This window comes from Eptesicus fuscus, chromosome 17, assembly GCF_027574615.1.
Source record: "Eptesicus fuscus isolate TK198812 chromosome 17, DD_ASM_mEF_20220401, whole genome shotgun sequence".
NCBI lineage: Eukaryota > Metazoa > Chordata > Mammalia > Chiroptera > Vespertilionidae > Eptesicus > Eptesicus fuscus.
This window is the reverse complement of record NC_072489.1, coordinates 44,539,421-44,553,540: the sequence shown is the minus strand read 5'-3', so window position 1 is coordinate 44,553,540 and position 14,120 is coordinate 44,539,421. Positions and strand designations below refer to the sequence as shown.

Sequence of the window (14,120 nt, the reverse complement as noted above, 5' to 3'; positions counted from 1 at the left end):
TTAAGGAGGAGAGAGAAGAAAGGAGAAAAAAGAAAAAGAAAAGGGACTCTCGAAAAGAGGCAGCAGCTTGCATTCCTCTCTACTGCAGCAACTAATGGGAAGATGGAAGCACGAGCAAGTCCCTGCGCGCCACCTGCTGTGCTGTGCTGGAGGGTTTACCATAAAGGTTTGCCCTAAAAAAGGTACGAGTGTCTTCCCTCAAGAGCACAAGGTTATTTTTCTAGGATACACCAGCTGCTTCATTCTTTAAATCTTCCTTCAGTGTCCATTATTCCCATTTCAAAAACTTGAACCTGCTCTAAAGACATTGGCACATGTGCAGGCTGAAAAAAAAATGAGGCAGAACAGGAAGGAGATTGCTGGGGTAAACCAGTTCAAATATGAAGAAGGTTACAAGCCGTATCTGAGGTCAAGGGCCCTCCTTTACGTAGCCCGCATGCACACCAGGAGGGAGAGCAAAAACAGCTACGCTGGAAGGAAATGTTTTTCTGTAGAAGCCAGAGTTCCCAGGAATGTTGTGGCTAGAGGAAAGACTCCCTTTACTTGTAACTGTAATCTCCTGACAGTTTTGTACTCTGGTATTCAGGAAACCAGGCTACAGGAGAATTAGAATGATGAAAACATTTCAAAATAAACACTGATTCCAATCAGCAAGGTTTTATAATCAATGAACTCCCAAGAATTTCAAAATAGCAAAGACATGTTTGTGAAATACCCGATGGATTAAGTCAGAGGTCAAATTTCTCTACCTTCCAAAAAAATCACTGTCTTAGAAAAAGAGAAGAGTAACAATAGCAGAGTGCTCAAGGTTTTAATAAAGCAAAGGAAGCAAATCACTCCTCAGTTCTACAGGTGTCCTCTATGCTCACCGTGGGCTTAATTCACGCTGGTGATTGTGGCCAAACAAGAACTTTTGGGGGTTTTGGCTCTGGGATTCTTGTCTCTTATGTTTGATTAAACTTTCTCAACTACAAATTTACCATTTCTTAGAGCAATATCTAAACAAGCTTTACTATTTTTTTAAATATATATATATATATATTTTTATTGATTTCAGATAGGAAGGGAAAGGGAGAGACAGAAGAAACAGCAATGATGAGAGAAAAATCATTGATCAGCTGCCTCCTGCATGCTCCACACTGGGGATCAAGCCCGCAACCCCAGTTTAATAAATAAAACTTTAAAAAATGTTTAGGCCGAAACCGGTTTGGCTCAGTGGATAGAGCGTCGGTCTGTGGACTGAAGGGTCCCAGGTTCGATTCCGGTCAAGGGCATGTACATTGGTTGCAGGCACATCCCCGGTAGGGGGGTGTGCAGGAGGCAGCTGGTCGATGTTTCTCTCTCATCGATGTTTCTAGCTCTCTATTCCTCTCCCTTCCTCTCTGTAAAAAATCAATAAAATATATTTTTAAAAAATGTTTAGGTTTAGGAAATATGCTAAATAAAATTAGAATACTAAGTTCTATACATAGCATGCTCCCAATTTTATTATACACACAGAGGAAAAAAAACAAACACCTAATAGGATATATGTTAACATGTTAAAGAGGTTATTGCTGGCTATATGATTAGTAGTAATTTTGTCTTTTACTTTTTGTATTTTCCAACATTTTAACAATATTCACTTATTATTTTGTAATAAGGAAAATGTTAACATTATTTTTAAAGTAAGAACTTTTGATTTCATAGTCAGACAGACCACACACATAATGACAGTAAAGGAATAAACAACACAATGATGAGAACATAAGGGGAGCCTTAGCGGGGGACAGTTGCCCTCATTTCCACACTACAGTTTTCAAAGTATTTTTCACATTATTTATCCCCTTTAATTTTCATCAAAGTCCTATAAGCAGACGGTAGTATTCTCTACATTTTACAGTTTAGAAAACGACTCAAGGAAGTTAATTTTCCAAGGTCAGACCACTTTTGAGAGGCAGAAGAGAAATGGAACCTAAACCTCCTGACCTAATCCATGTGCCCACATCACAAAGCCTCATTCTGGCGGTTAGCAGAACGGAGCTCTGTATATTTACATGTACCCGCCATAAAACAAAACATAACCCAACAAAAAGACACCTACCCCAGAAAACTGTGTGTCCTGCTTTCTTCTGGCAATTCAAGGCTAGCAGAGACGTCACTGAAATATAGCTCCCCATCGTGCTGAAACAGCAGAATTAGTCCAAACAAGGTTAAGATTACATTAATCCCAGATAGCAAAGAAAGGAATGAAGGGATAAAATCCATTTAAAAAACAATTGCAGGAAAAATAAAATAAAATAAAATAAAAACAATTGCAGGGGGTGGGGGGACAGAAGTGCTTGAGCTGACCCTGTGTGAACGAAGGGACCAAAGTTTTGCCATCCTGAAGCTGTCTTTTTGGGATATTGATTTTTAAGCTGTTTATTAAGAAACAAGACTCAGAAGGAAACTTTGAGATTCAGACAGAGAAACCTACCAGGAGCAGACATGACAGGAAAATTCTTGCTAGACAACTCAAAAACAATGGAACACAGTGGGTGTCTAGCTAACAGGCACATGTACCTGCCTGAAGCCTTGTTTCGAGACTTAGTTCAAATTAGGCTAAAGTGGCATTCTAAATTTTCCCTCTTGAAGCAGGTTTCTCTGTCTGAATCTTTTCTTTCAGCAGGAAAGCGGAGAGGGTCAAAGGTTCTGAGTCTTGTTTCTTATTAAACACCTTAAAAATCAATATCCCAAAAGCAGCTTCTTTTTTTTTTTTTTTAATATATATTTTATTGATTTTTCACAGAGAGGAAGTGAGAGGGATAGAGAGTTAGAAACATGGATGAGAGAGAAACATCCATCAGCTGCCTCCTGCACACCCCCCACTGGGGACGTGCCCGCAACCAAGGTACATGCCCTTGACCGGAATCGAACCCGGGACCTTCCAGTCCGCAGGCCGACGCTCTATCCACTGAGCCAAACCGGCTTCGGCCAAAAGCAGCTTCTTGATGGCAAAACTGGTTCCCTTCATATGCCTATGTGAATCCTCCATTCGCAGGTATTAAAAACCTGATATTGCCGAAACCGGTTTGGCTCAGTGGATAGAGCATCGGCCTGCGGACTCAAGGGTCCCAGGTTCGATTCCAGTCAAGGGCATGTACCTTGGTTGTGGGGGGGGTGCAGGAGGCAGCTGATCGATGTTTCTCTCTCATCGATGTTTCTAACTCTCTATCCCTCTCTCTTCCTCTCTGTAAAAACTCAATAAAATATATTTTTATAAAAAACAAAAAAAAAAAAAAAACCCTGATATTCTCCTGTTAATCTTTCTCTGTTAATTTGATGATTAGCGCAGCCTGGAAGCACTTAGAAGGCGGAAGGAAAAGTATAAATATTTTTTTAGTAAAGTGCCAGGATTTCTTTTTCAGTGCCCTACCTGACAGGGAGGGCAAGAGTGTCTCTCTCCCAAATAAGGACACTCAGGTGACCTAGATTTTGAGCCAAACTGAAACAAATGCAGCCCAAGATTGTTGTATAACTACCAGAAGAAGTCACTAGTATTCATGAACTCCTTTCCTTTAAAAAGTATACAACTTTTTGTAATGCTATCATGTACTTTTATAAAAACACTAGTGGCCTGGTGCATGAAATTCGTGCACAGGGGTGGGGGGGGTGTCCCTCAGCCCAGCCTGCACCCTCTGGGACTCCTCGGGGATGTCCAATTGCCGGTTTAGGCACGATCCCTGTGGGATCAGGCCTAAACCGGCAGTCGTACATCCCTCTCACAATCCGGGACCACTGGCTCCTAACTGCTCACCTCCCTGCCTGCCTGATCGCCCCTAAGCACTCTGCCTGCCAGCCTGCTCGCCCCCAACTGCCCCCCCCCCCGCCAGCCTGATCACCCCCAACTGCCCCCTGCCCCCCTGCTGGCCTGATCGCCCTAACTGCCTCTGCCTCAGCCCCGCCACCATGGCTTTGTCTGGAAGGATGTCCAGAAGGTCTCTTGGTCTAATTAGCATATTACCCTTTTATTAGTATAGATGCTTTTTTCAATATTGTGCTTAAATCTCAGGCACATGAGGTAGCAGTCATTTTAAGATTTTATTTAGCTAATTTCAACAGTATGGAGGTCTGGATCCTACAATAATCTTTCCTCCTCTCTTCCCCAAGCTCAACTATTTTCCCAAGATAAGAGAGGTGGACAGAGTGTTTAAAATATCAGTAAGCTGCCGAAACCAGTTTGGCTCAGTGGATAGAGCGTCGGCCTTCGGACTCAAGGGTCCCTGGTTCGATTCCGGTCAAGGGCATGTACCTTGGTTGCGGGCACATCCCCAGTAGGGGGTGTGCAAGAGGCAGCTGATCGATGTTTCTCTCTCATCGATGTTTCTAGCTCTCTATCCCTCTCTCTTCCTCTCTGTAAAAAATCAATAAAATATATTTAAAAAATAAATAAATAAAATATCAGTAAGCTTTCAGCAAACGTGAGTGCAGGAAAAAATTTCAGGCATGTTTATTTGTTTCTGCCCTGATGTTTACCAGGCAAAAAATAACCTGGGGCCAGATGCCTCGGCCCAAGGCATTTCTTATCCCACCTGTAAACAGACCAAGTTCCTTCAGGCAGTTTACTGAGATTGTCACTTGGGCATGACTTGACAGCAATTCAAAGAGAAGAGAGAAGCACAGAATCCTGTAATTTGCTATGAAAATAATATTAAAGATAACAGGTCAGTGTGTATTATATGAGCAGACTCAGTGGTCTTGCTGGTCTTTTGGGCTCACTGGTTGATGGTTAAGTTAAAACAAGTTCTCTCTTGGGCTAGTGTGTTCTGGGCCAGACCAGCTCCTTCTCTATATTAAGTCATGCCAAGTTTAGTTTATCACCTAAATGAGAGTCAGTTCAGCAAAAACTGGTGACATTTGTGTGTTCAATAGAAAATGGGCTATATTCATAACAGTAAGGAAAGAGACCTACATAATAACATCATAACTCTCATTTCTTTTTTTTTTTAAATGAATCTTTATTGTTCAGATTACAATTGTTTCTCCTTTTTCCCCACATATCTCCCCACCACCCAGTTCCCACCCCCCCTCTGCCCTTACCTCCCCCCCCCCCGCTGTCCTTATCCATAGGTGTATGATTTTTGTCCAGTCTCTTCCCATACTCCCCACACAGACACCCCTTTCCCCCTGAGAATTATCAATCCACTCCCATTCTATGCCTCTGATTCTAATAAGTTTACCAGTATATTCTGTTCCTCAGATTTTTAATTCACTTGACTTTTAGATTCACTTGTTGATAGATATGTATTTGTTGTTCATAATTTTTATCTTTCTTCTTCTTTTTCCTCTTTTTAAGGAATACCTTTCAGCATTTCATATAATGCTGGTTTGGTGGTGATGAACTCCTTTAGCTTTTTCTTATCTGTGAAGGTCTTTATCTGCCCTTCAATTCTGAATGATAACTTTGCTGGGTAGAGTAGTCTTGGTTGTAGGTTCCTGCTATTCATCACTTTGAATATTTCTTGCCACTCCCGTCTGGCCTGCATGGTTTCTGTTGAGAAATTAGCTGATAATCGTATGGGAGCTCCCTTGTAGGTAACTAACTGTTTTTCTCTTGCTGCTTGTAAGATTCTCTCTTTGTCTTTTGCTCTTGGCATTTTAATTATGATGTGTCTTGGTGTAGTCCTCTTTGGATTCCTTTTGTTTGGGGTTCTGTGCGCTTCCTGGACTTGTAAGTCTATTTCTTTCATCAGGTGGGGGAAGTTTCGTTCATTATTTCTTCAAATAGGTTTTCAGCATCTTGCTCTCTCTCTTCTTCTGGTACCCCCATAATTCTGATGTTGGTTCGCTTGAAGTTGTCCCAGAGGCTTCTTACACTATCTTCAACTTTCTGAATTCTCTTCTCTTCATGCTTCTCTGGAGGAGTGTCCTTGGCCTCTTTGTATTCCAAATCTTTGAGTTGATTCTTGCAATCCTCTAGTCTACTTTTGGGTCTCTATATAATATTTTTTATCTCAGTCAGTGTATGTTTAATTTCTAGTTGGTCCTCATGGAATTTATCGGCCTTTTCCATGAAATTCTTGAAAAACCTTATAACTGTGGTTTTGAACTCTATGTCCAATCGCTTGTTTTCCTCCATTTCTTTGGTTTGTGATCTGTTTCCTTGCCTTCTCATATTCTCTGCTTCCCTGAGTTGGTAGGGTAGTTTTGTGTACTAGGTGTCCTATTGGTTCAACGGGTCAGCCTCCCAGTACTTGAGGTGGACACTCTTGGTGTACCCTTGTGTACTGTGTGTTCCCCAGCAGGAGCTACAGCAAGGGCTAGTTTTCTCCTCCTTTGCTTGGGCGGTTTTGGAGCAGTCTGACTGGAGCTGCAGTTGGTTAAGCTGCCACAGAACAGGCCATTTATATGTAAAAGCCGCTGTGTGGAGCCTGGGTGGGTTTGTAGAATGTGCGGGGCGGGGCCTCAGGGCGGGGCCTCAGGGCTGGGCAGGGTCTCAGGGCATCACTAGGCTGGGGCGTGGCCAACAGTGATGGCTGCCGTCAGCCGTCTCTGCCTTTCCCGTTTCCAAGCCCCTGCGCCCCACGGTCCAGCGCAGTAAACAATGATTGCTGGGCGCACCTCTGCAAAAAAGTCACTCTCACTTTCCGACCTGATGGCCGAGAGTCCAGCTTCTCCCCGTAGGTGTCTGGGTCCCCCGAGTGTCCCCAGAAACTGGATTTCAGAGTGATCGGGAGCTTGTCTCCCTGCGGGTTGAAGAAAAGCCGCGCACCCAGCCGCCCGCCGCCGGCCCGATTCGCGAGCCTCCGTACCTCAGCTTTTCAGCGATTGTGCTCCTTTCTGTTCTTAGTTGTCAGTCTTCCACTCAGCCAGCTTTCCCGTGGTTCTGGGTGGTAGACGTTTTTGTCTTTTAGTTGTGTTTTTGAAATTGTTGTGTGAGGCAGCAGATTAGTTGTTTAACTATGCCGCCATCTTCATAACTCTCATTTCTGATTCCAGCCTCTCCCAACTTCTCTATGCAGCCATGAATAAAAGTCACCTTGGGTTCCTGGAAGCCATATTTTTCCAAGTGATATTCAATATACTTTCTTGCCACTTCTACCTAAGAAAAGGTAGGTTTGATAATTAACATTTTTTATATATTTTTTTAATTGATTTTTTTACAGAGAGGAAGGGAGAGGAATAGAGAGCTAGAAACATCAATGAGAGAGAAACATTGATCAGCTGCCTCCTGCACACCCCCTACTGGGGATGTGCCCGCAACCAAGGTACATGCCCTTGACTGGAATCGAACCTGGGACCTTTCAGTCCGCAGGCCGACGCTCTATCCACTGAGCCAAACCGGTTTTGGCTGATAATTAACATTTTAAAAATACACTATTTTTTCCCCCTCAAAGTTTCCTTTTACTAATGGAATATACTTCCCCCTGACTATTTTGGATAAGGATACAAGGTTTCTCTGGGCATGTAGGATATGCTCCAGCCTGGGACAACTCAATGGGGCATTTCCTGCTCAATACATGGTTTTTGCTTGAATAAGCTTTTCATTCATTAACAAAATCTTGCAGGACAGATGGCAGAAGAAAAGATCAGACTGCATTGGGTCATCATGATATTCATATACCAGATTAAACCTGACTCTCACCCGGCCAGTGTAGGCTTAGTGGTTAAGTGTCAACCCATGAACTAGGTGGTCATGGTTCAATTCCCGGTCAAAGCACATGCCTGGGTTGCAGCTCAATCCCCAGTGTGGGGTGTGCAGCAGGCAGCTGATCAATGATTCTCTCTCATCATTGATGTTTCTCTCTCTCCTTCTTCTCTGAAATCAATAAAATATATATTTAAAAAAAAAAACAAAAAACTCTGTTCTTCCAGAAGAGCCCCTAACGGCCAAAGTTCTCAGCTTCCAGGACAGAAAGCATGAGTGGCACAAATAAGCATTGCCATTTAGCTGCCTTATTAAAACCTTGAAGAGACACATAGGAAACAACTTTATCTCAAAAGAATGCTTTTGAGAATTTTTTCCTCCAAATCATTGTCTTGCCTGATCTTCTCTCATGTCAGTTCCAGTAACATGTCCTTTTTCATAAATCATTTAAGCACATAGCAAATCTCTGCCACTTTCACTAGCCAGGCCCAAAATCTATTAGTTTTGATGGATGACCACAACACAGCCATAATAGCTGGGAAATAGAAAGTACATACACACATATTTTTTCCCCTCTAGAGACTAGAAGATGTGGAGCCACTAAATCTTATAAATCCTTCCTCTCTCCCTCTTTTCCTTCCTTCCATCATTCATTCCATTTCAATGTAGGTATTTAATCGCCCCCACTCAACTGGAAGCACCATGAAGGCTGGGACTCTTTTTTACTATTGTATTGTTGGGCACTGTGCCAAGTACTAAAACAAATAAGCCATCTAAAATATTTGTGGAATAAATACATGTAGGCATTAGCTGAGCATCTAATGCAGGATTCAGAACTGTGCTAGTTATTGAAGAAAAAATGTAAGATGTGATCTGTCCCCTGATGTATTTAACTGGGGTGGTAAACAATGAGCACAGAAATTTTTTTCCATGATTATTGGACAAACTGAGTGGCACAGGCAGTCAGGCCTACAGTGATTTGGGGAAGGGGGTGCTCAAGGATTGGAGAAAGCGTCACAAAGTAGGTAGGACATCAGTGAAGTATTGCATGGGCAGGATTTGGAGGGTAGAAAGGAGAGGGAAGGCATTCCAGATTGATAATTGCATGCTGGCAGGCAGAAGTCATCCTGGCGGTGCTGATAGCAGGAGGAAGGGGAAGGTCTGGCTAGAGCAGTACAGTGTATCAGAGGGAACCACGCTTGGTTAAGGAGGGAGAGCCAAACCACTGGACAGTCTTGAATGTCAACTCCAAGGAGTGTGAATGTATCCTGTGAGTAAATGAGGGAGTCACTGGAAATTCTCAGAGCAGTAAGATGATCAGTGCTGTAATGATCAGTTCTATGATAGACACAGCAGGCAGGATGGATTGGAGGAGATGGGTTCTCTAGAGACCAGCGTAATTATTTTTTGAGAAAGCTGTTGTCTGGGGTCTTCATGGGGGCAGCACAGAGCACTCTACCTCAGGGCTGCTTCCTCACGTGCATTCTGCAAGGCTGCCCAGATGTGCTTGGGGACCCACCTGGCTGCAGTGACACAGGCCTTGGGCTGGAGGTCTGCTGATTTCTTTAGCACCTGCCTGGAGTAGGTCTGACCCAAGGGTGGGGTGAGTTGGGGAGAGAAGAAATACTGTAACCGATGTGTGCACACCACCACCCCATCCCACCCATCCAGGCCTAGCCAGCCTTTGCTCTCAGCAAAGCTCTACTAGTAAGCCCAGACTCTGCCCTGCTCCAGTCCTGGGGTTGGGGTTGGGGTTAGGGTTAGGGCAAGGCCTTCTTAGGCCTAGGGCTCCCACTCAGCCCAGACTCTACCTCTGGCCATTCCCTACTGGTCTCAGCTGTAAGTCCTTCCAGAACCTGGCTGGAGTGGTGGTGGTTGGGGGTTGGGGGAGGGAGAGGATGGGGCATTGCCTGGATGGGGAAAAGGTGGCTGAAAGAAGAGGGTGTAGAAGGGGTGCACTTTGATAAAAAGGTGGGTTAAAAGGCAGGTGGCAGGCCCGAGAGTTAGTGGGGGTGGTGGAGGAAGGGTCAGGGAGGAAGGGATTGGGGGCCTGGGCCAGGAGGCAAGGGGCGGCACACTCACTGTCTCCTTGGTCTCTGGACTCGGACTCCATGACTCGGGTTCCCCGCAGCCAGCTCCAGAGACTGAGGTCACCCAAGGCCCCATCCCAGGGGAGGCAGGCTTGAGCCCAGGGGGCTTCCAAGCCAGCATCCAGCCTCTGCTGGCCGCCAGCCCTGGACAGCTTCCAGCCTGCCGCTCCAGCGCAGTTTCGCTCTGCGCCCTGGCCCTGCTGGCCCAATGTCATCTTGGCTGTCTTTAGTCTTTCCAACCACAAAGAGGCTATTATTATTAATTTCTATATTCCTTCATTGCTCACCTTGATTCTCATTTTATAAACCTCATATCTGACTTACATGAGCAACCACATATATAATGATCTTTGCCCATTTGAGGGATGAAGTCACCTTTTCTCAATCTATTTTTTAAAGTCAGGTTTATTGATAATTTACATTCAGTAAAACTCACCTTTCTTTAGTGTACAAGAGAATTCTTAGAACAGTTCTCTTGCCCAAAAATGTTTCTTCATACCCTTTTGTACTATAAGCCCCTCTTGTCAAGGAAAGAATACCCAATTAGAAAAGTTTTATGAGTTTATTTGAGCCAAGTTTTTGAGGACATGCCCAGAAGCAAGATCTCAATGGTTGGGGGAAATGCTCTTGAGAATGACAGTTAAAAAAAAAAAAAAGTTTTTATTGATTTTAGAAAAAGAGGGAGAGGGAAAGAGAAACATTGATGTGAAATATCAATTGGCTGCCTCCTGCATGCCCACACTACTGGGGATCGAGCCTGCAACCCGGACATATACCCTGATCGGGAATCGAACCAGAGACCTTTTGGGGCATGGGACAAGCTCAACCAACTGAGAATAGCAGTTTTGAGTTCCTTCTATGAATTTAGAATCAAAGATGAGAACATAAGAAAGGTACCTGAAATCAACTGGTGGTGGATTAAGGAGGCAGGAGAAAGCAAAGTGAGGAAATCACTAGAACAGATAAAAAGCAAAATGGAGAAACACATCCTGCTTTGACATTGGTGGGTACAGGATACTTAATAATTAACACTTACAGTACATAGAGATGGTATGCAGGAAACATATCAATGAGGGGTTCTGTGGCCTCCTGCTCTGGTGCCTGCAGTTGTGCCTTCAAGAAAATTACTCTGACATTTAAAGGTATGTTATCCTGGATACACAAGAAAATGGACAGGACTCGCTTAAGGCAAAGACTGATCTTTGCTAAGGAAGCTGTAGGCTTGGGACATGACTACCTCCTATGTCATCCCAGTTAGGAATGTTTGATCAAACCACCCTGTGTGGTTTCTTTCAGTCACTGCCACATGCCTCCCCCTCTCATCACCCCAAAAACAACTATTGATCTGTTCTTCCTCCTTTTCCAGAATATCATAGAGATGAAATCAATACCATATATAGCAGTTCTCAGTCAATTTTGAATTTTATTTAGGAAAGCAACTTCTGCTCAGTTCATTCTTAACCTCTAGTAATTTTTTATCAATTCACTTGTGTCTATTGGATATTATTTCATTTTACAGAGAGTTGTATATCTTATTTCCTTTTGCTGTTTGTAACAAGCATATATGTTCATTATGGTATTAAGGAGATATAGGGTTCCAAATGAATATATAAATGCAAAATCTACTAAATTATACTCATTAATCTCATCTGCTAATAATCCTCCCTGATGTCAGTTAGTTGTTATTAAGTATTAATAGGAAGGTGCTGTGCCTTTCTTTTCTTTTTTTGTATCTTTAACAAACTAAACCCAAGGAAAAAATCCTTTTTAAAGTTAGAATATTTCCAACTATGAAGTATGTGGGGAAAAATTAGTGTTTTTATAGGTATCAGGGTTTTTTGGGCAATCACATTATGATGAAAACTCCTTCAAATTTAGTTTACAAAATACTCTCTCCATAAAATTAGTTTCTCACTTCTTGCTGAAATGGTATCTTTATTATCTTAAATGGGCAGATTAGTGGGAGGTTAAGGAAAGGGCTCTATCATTTCCACTTGTTCACTTTATTATATTATCTCCAACTTGTGGTTATTCACCAGAATCATTTGATAAACCTTAAATCCACTTAACCACACACAGATAAACTCAAATTGAGTTATTCCCAGTTTTCCCTCAAGTACCTAATGTACAGGGCTGATTTGGGGCCACATTGCTGGTGACCATCATTCATTCTGATTGGTCAGTGCCTCAGCCACAGTGTTTTTGTTGTTGTTGTTTAACATGTTTTTAATATGTAGGTCAGTCTGCTCCGTAGATCAAATTAGAGCTCTCATATTAAGCCATATTTTGTTTCTTCTTATTTGTTTATATTGATTTCAGAGAGAAAGGGAGAAGGAGAGAGATATAGAAACATCAATGATGAGAGACAATCATTGATCGGCTGCCTCCTGCATGCCCCACACTGGGGATTGAGCCTGCAACCTGGGCATGTGCCCTGACCAGGAATCAAACTTGCAACCCTTCAGTGCCCAGGAAAATGCCCAACTGAGCCACACCAGCCAGGACTGATCTCTGAATTTTTTATTGGCCTCCTGCCGCCCACAAGGTGTGCCCCACTTCTGCTGCCCGTAACTTTGGTGTCATTGACCTTAGACACCACTTGTCCATCCACAATCCTGTGGGTGATGGTCTTTTGGACGGATTGTATGGAGGGTCTGTGTCCTGGGCATCACCAAGATTGAAGTCCTCCCCTTCTTCCAGCAGGTGGGGCAGGTGGTGATCTCAGACTCGTTTTACCTTGATGTTTAGCAGGACCTCATACTCCTGAGCCTGGCACTGCTCCTCTGCCCAGATCTGGGCCAGTTCTGCCTCCAGGGGCAGCAGGATCTGATTGAGCTGTTCTGTCTTCATGACATAGTGCATCACCACCTCCCTCAGGCTGTTTTCCCAGCTGGCCTTCAGATTCCTTATCCAGTCCAGGTCGATCTCCAAGGACTGGACGTACGTCTCAGCTCTGCATCATCCCAGCAGCTCCTATCTCAGCAGTCTGCAAGGTGACCACTGTGGTGGTCTCCTCAATCTGCTAGGACCAGTACTTGTCTAGCTCCTCTTGGTTCTTCCGAGCCAACTCTTCATACTGGGCCTGGGTGTTCACCATGATCTTCTGACGTCCTGAGATTTGGGGCCATCCAACTCCATGGTCAACCCAGAGTTGGCAATCTGGTTCTGTAGACCATTTACTTCCTCCCTGTGGTTCTTCCTGAAGAGCAGCTCCTCCTTGAGAGCCCCCATCTCTGTCTCCAGTGACATTTCAGAGATCACTGATGTCACTCTCCACAGACTGGCACATGGCCAGCTCCATCTCATACTTGACTCTGAAGTCATCAGCAGCAAGACAGGCACAGTCAATCTGTAGAAAGGTGTGAGCATTTTCCACAGAACTTGTAAAGATCTGAGCCCTCAGGTTCTCGATGATCTTGAAATAATGCCCCCAGTCCCTGACCTGGGGTGGCTTCTTCTCTAGGTGTTCCTGGATTTTGATTTCCAGAAACACCTACTGAAGGCTGATTATCAGCCTCGAGATTTCTCTCCCTCTCCAGGTAGGAGGCCAGGTTACTTAGGCATGGCATAGTCTCCTTCTCACTCTAGATAGCCCCCTATGCCTGCCAGACCTCTGGCTATCACTGCAGCCAAGCCCCTGGACCCTCAGCTACCCCACATACTGGTAGAGTGGGACACAGAGATCCAGGAGCCTGAGCCCCTACATAAATGCTGGCCATGCTGTTGGCTGGTTGGACTGGTAGCTGGGGGATTGCATGGAGCCCAGGGTCCCATGGTTTGTGGAGAAGCTAGAGCGGGTGCTGAAGCTCATGTTGTTCAGGGAGGAAGGAGAGAAGGCAAGACTCAGGTTCAAGCAGCCAATGATTTACTCTTTTTTTTTTTTGTCACCCGAGGATACTTTTTCCATTGATTTTTTTTTTTTTTTTTTTTAGTGAAAGTGTAGGGGAGAGAGGAGGCGGGTAGAGAGAGTGAGAAACATGGATGTGAGAGAGTCACATCGATTAGTTGCCTCCCACATTCAACCCTACCAGGGTTAGAAAACCTGCAACCAAGGTACATGTCCTTAATTGGGAATTGAACCCACGACTCTTCCATCCATAGTCTGACACTCTAACCATTGACCTAAACCAGCCAGGACGTGCTTTACTCTTAATATGACATTTGCTATAAGTTTGCAACCCTTCTTTTTAAGTTATATTGAGTTTGTTTACATTTAGTAATTGTAATAAATGCTTATAGAATAAATGCATAAGTGAATTTCTTCACACCTCGTTTGTGTTTTTTGGTGAAAAATATTACCCGAGGATATTTTTCCATTGATTTTTAAGGAGAGTGGGAGAGAGAGGGAAAGACAGAGAGAAATATCTATGTGAGAGAAACATCAACTGGTTGCCTCCTGCACAAGCCCAGATTAAGACCCA

General features: G+C 43.8%; 1 protein-coding gene and 1 pseudogene across 3 annotated transcripts in view; both read right to left on the bottom strand.

The window, feature by feature from the left end:
• The window catches only part of BORCS7 (BLOC-1 related complex subunit 7), a 44,885-nt gene that overhangs the window by 23,151 nt on the left and 7,614 nt on the right, over positions 1-14,120 (bottom strand). Inside the window, exon 6 of one of the 3 annotated variants that reach the window (XR_008558788.1) lies at positions 2,084-2,163. The exons of the other annotated variants lie outside the window; for them this stretch is intronic. The gene's annotated coding sequence lies outside the window, so the exon portion shown is untranslated. The remainder of the gene's footprint in view (positions 1-2,083; positions 2,164-14,120) is intronic. 3 annotated transcript variants of the gene reach the window in all.
• On the bottom strand, positions 7,845-13,610 carry LOC103288655 (keratin, type I cytoskeletal 18-like; annotated as a pseudogene).